Below are 5,000 nucleotides of genomic sequence, written 5' to 3'. Positions count from 1 at the left end.
TCAGCATTTGCCATAAAATATTGCTTTCAGCAGTTTCCTTTCTGTACCATACATCCTAAACACTTTCCATATTACATTCTTATCAAAGGTATGTATATGTACAGTATGTATGTATGTATATATGTGTATGATATATATATATATGTGTATATGTATGTTTGCATGGGTGTATGTGTCTATATATGTATATATAATATATACATACACATGCATACATACTGTACACACACACATATATATATATGTATATATATATATATATATATATATATATATATATATATATATATATATATATATATATATATATATATATATATATATACACAGTCACATACACCCATGCAAACATATATGTATATACAGTATATGTATATATATATATATATATATATATATATATATATATGTATGTATGTATATATATATATATATATATATATATATATATATATATATATATATATATATATATATATATATATGTTTGCATGAGTGTATGTCTAAGTTAACCTTTCTTCTCCCAAACAGTTGCAGTTAACCAACTGCAAATTGGTCAAGGCATGTAATTATTTACGAGAAATTTGGTGAAGTGCATTACAGCTTGAAATATCGCCGCCCTCTAAGGCCGTAATTTCAATTTAATGGTTTCTAGTTCAGAACTGTGCAACCACGACTCAACTGGTTCCTGAAATCACGAGAACGGAAGCCGTAGACTTCATATATCGAAACAATGATTTTTTTTTACATGAAAACAACCAAGTACCATTTGGGAGATGGTAAGATATTTGCAATGGGAGACAGGCTATAAAATAAGTGTCGGTTTTCAGTCATTTATAAAAATGTTTAAAAGTTCACAGCAATGAAAGTAGGAGATATTACGTTCAAAATAATTTGAAAACAAACGAAAGCTGGGTCCTTTCACTTAATCCTGTACTCTTATTCAATATGCTATGTGTCATTTACAGACAAACTATCGTATACATTATTCATATTAGAAAGTGTATTTGCAGCTCAGTGTAATACATACCTGGAGCGCTATAAATGCATCTGAAAACCATTTCAACTCCAACAAGAAAAATTTATTTCCAATGGTAATAGTGTTTTGTGCCGAATATCACTTTAATGAGAACAGCGTTTGGCCATTAATACTGCCTCTCTCACTTCTCTCTCATTGTCTTATCTTTATCTTATCTTATCTATCTTATGCATTATAGAGGAGATATATGTATATATATATATATATATATATATATATATATATATATACATATATACACACACATATACAGTATATAGTATATACATAAATAAATATATATATACACACACACACACACACACATATATAGTATATATATATATATATATATATATATATATATATATATATATATACAGTACACGAGTAATCTCAATTGGCATCTTGACATACAGGGGCATTCAGTTAGTCCCGACGAATAGGAAAAGAATCAGTTCTGCGAAAAACACAAATAAAAAAAAACGAACACACCACACACATATTTCAACAGAATTCTACGTCATATAAAACCCAATGTGGTGAGGAATTTCCAGACAAGGTCATTCGCAGGACTTCTAGCTGAGCGGTAATGGTGAAGGTCATGTACATTCACCCCCGAGGCCATGAGATGACCTTCTCTCTCTCTCTCTCTCTCTCTCTCTCTCGTATAGGTTGAGTGATGTGGCTGGTGTTTGTCATTAATCTTTTTCCTATTTTTATTATCTCTTTTATGTTCTATGTTATTCTCTACTGCTTTGTAACTGGCCCGTGTTTATATCTTCTTCTTCTTCCTCTTCCCACAATATATCTGGACCTATTTTGGTCTGTCTAGGGTTTTATTTTCTTTTACACCAAACCAGTTCGGAGGCAGACACCTCCTAAAAAAAATAATCCTTTTGTGGTTGTCACTGGACTGTCCACCAGATCTGCAGCCCAAACTGCTATTTTATCTGCCGAGCATTTTATTCCATCTTTATTTATTAATTCTTTTATAAACCGGTTCCGAGACAAGCCTCTTTCATCGCCCCCAAAAATCTCAAAATCTCTTCAGTGGTTGGCATTGGAGTGTCAAGATCCATAGCCTTAATTACGGACACCCACGGTTATATTCTTCTCGGTTCAAGGCACGGCAGACACTCAGGAATAATCTCTGGATCTCGGCCCTTTGCAACGTCCCTTCGGCCCCTAGCTGCAACCTCTTCCATTCCTTTTTCTGTACCTCCGTTCATCATCTCTTCCTTCCACCTGACTTACCACCCTCTAACAATTGTTTCATAGTGCAACTGTTACGTCTTTCAAACCTTCTTACTGTCAATTTCCCTTTCAGCGCTGAACGACCTCATAGGTCCCAGCGGTTGGCCGTTGTCCTGAATTCTATACACCTATCCTATTCTGGATCTCGGGAGGAAAGAATAAAGGGTTTCTTCTTCTATCGAATCTCGACTCAGCCCACTCTCTCTTTTTGGCAGGGGTTAGTTCTGGATGTTGCTGTCCCCTTGTTGAAAGGAATCATGTCATGAAATTAGTTTAGTTTTGTTGAAACCATCAAATATACGTCTTGGTTTGACTTCCTTTTTCTGGCTGGAATTCTAAAGTGTTCTTGACATCGTGTTGTCTGCTCGCTTGCATTTTTGCAAAGGGTGTTTTCGGGTTTGAAGGGTCTTGTGGCACGCATGCGTCTGTTTGTCGAATGGTTCTATTACAAATGAGTGCCTAATAATAATAATAATAATAATAATAATAATAATAATAATAATAATAATAATAGTAATAATAATTCTGGGTCTTCTTCGCTGTCTACTCTTACAAAGGCGTATTTATATACCTGTGGTACTGAGGAGGGCAGGGGATCTTATTGATGACCCTGTCCTCTGCAACACTCATGTAGAATTTCTACACGACACCTTTGTAAAAGTGGATAGCAAAGAAGATCTAATACACACAATAATAATAATAATACACACACAATAATAATAATACAATCCATTCAAAGGGTCTCTTCTTCCTGGGGTACGGTAGTCAAGGTAAACATTTGATATCTGGAAGAGACAACATTATTGTATTCGCCTGTTCAGTCATGCCACTATTGTCACTATTCATCACAATAACTGTTACATCACTGAGAGTGGGGCTGTTGGCATATTCAAGAGAGAACAGTTACAAGTCTGGCTTTATTTATTTATTTATTTGATGATTTTTCTGTTTTTATAATAACTGATCTCTTTCTGTATTTCCAAATACCTCCTGTTATCTCTTTAGAACGAACAACATATTCTTTGGAAACTTGAATTGCATGTCAATGGCCCCCGTGGGCTTGTTCCATACGAATAGGGTTCATCTTCTGAATACTAATAATAATTAAGATAGACCAGAATTTACCACCACTGAAGGATATCTAAAAATTCCCGTCAGCAGTTATATCTATTTATCTCTCTATCTCTGCCTTTGTGTTACCTTTTTACAGCTCATCACTTCAGGCAAGAGTCGAGAACAATCTCCTGAACATACAAAACGCCCAAAAACCCATCAGCACAAAGGCTCAACCTTCTGCCCGAGGTCATGTCCCTTGACTGACCACGCCTCTGGTCACGATGTGCGTCAGGAGCTGTGGCCCTACAAGGCTTGTTAGCCATGGTTCAGTAATTTACGAATTTGTAGTTACTTTGGAGGAAAACAGTCTGGCAATCTTTACAGTTCTAGCCATTTTTTGGTCAGCCTTTGTTATTTATACTTATTATTTTGTGGAAAAAGTCTTAATAATTTTCGAACTGTAGCCATATATATTTATATAATTTATATATATATATATATATATATATATATATATATATATATATATATATATATATATATATATATATATACTGTTATTTTTAGGGAAAGATTTGGAAAATGTAATTTTTCTACCTATTTTTTGTTGAGAATTTGAACTACTGAACCTAAGTTGTTTTAGGAAGGTAATTTGAAATTCTTATTGTATCCTAGTTAACAATAACACACACACACACACACACACAATAATAATAATAATAATAATACACACAATAATTTTGCATGTCTCTCAAACGAAGTCTTGAATGTATTTTTAAGACATACTTGATTTTCCCTGTAACCTAGCAATGATACTATTAATAGTAGTAAAATCGTACAGACCTAACCATTTCTAAATACAATAAAATTACGAGACTGCCTACGAATGAAATTGTAAATAAAAGGAGAAAACATGAAAGGCAAATAACGGCCTTAGCACACTTACATAAGCGTAGATTTCCTTGTCATGATGAAGGGTTTATGGCGAAGTTTCCAACTAATTTTCTGTAAGCGTGTCAAAGATTTTATGTCAGTTTGTGTGTGTGTGTGTGTGTGTGTGTGTGAGAGAGAGAGAGAGAGAGAGAGAGAGTAAACACATCAAGTAAGCTAGCATGTGGAGGAAGTATATGTATATGAATAGTAATTAAGGACAGGCAAGAAAAATAGACCGAAAAAGAAGACAAGGCATAACAGATCTTTTACACATTCGGTCGCTTAATTTCCACTCTTACCACTGCGCTTTATATACATACATACATGCATGCATACATACATATATACAATCATACATACATATATATATATATATATATATATATATATATATATATATATATGTATGCATGTATATAACGTGCAGTGGTAGAATGGAAATATATATATATATATATATATATATATATATATATATATATATATATATATATATATATATATGTATATATTATATATATATAAATAAATAAATAAATAAATAAATAAATATATACACACTCCACGCGCACAAATATATATTTATATATATATACATATACAGTGTATATGAAATATTTTCTGTTAAAACAGAATTCCACCAAATATAAGGAGCCCATAAAAACGCCAAAATGCAGAAAATAAAGGCTATATTTCAGAGACTAACTGTCTCTATTTGCCTGATGAGAGAGACTGT

This window comes from Macrobrachium rosenbergii, chromosome 13, assembly GCF_040412425.1.
Source record: "Macrobrachium rosenbergii isolate ZJJX-2024 chromosome 13, ASM4041242v1, whole genome shotgun sequence".
Taxonomy (NCBI): domain Eukaryota; kingdom Metazoa; phylum Arthropoda; class Malacostraca; order Decapoda; family Palaemonidae; genus Macrobrachium; species Macrobrachium rosenbergii.
The sequence above is the reverse complement of the archived record's forward strand: the minus strand, read 5'-3'. Positions refer to the sequence as shown.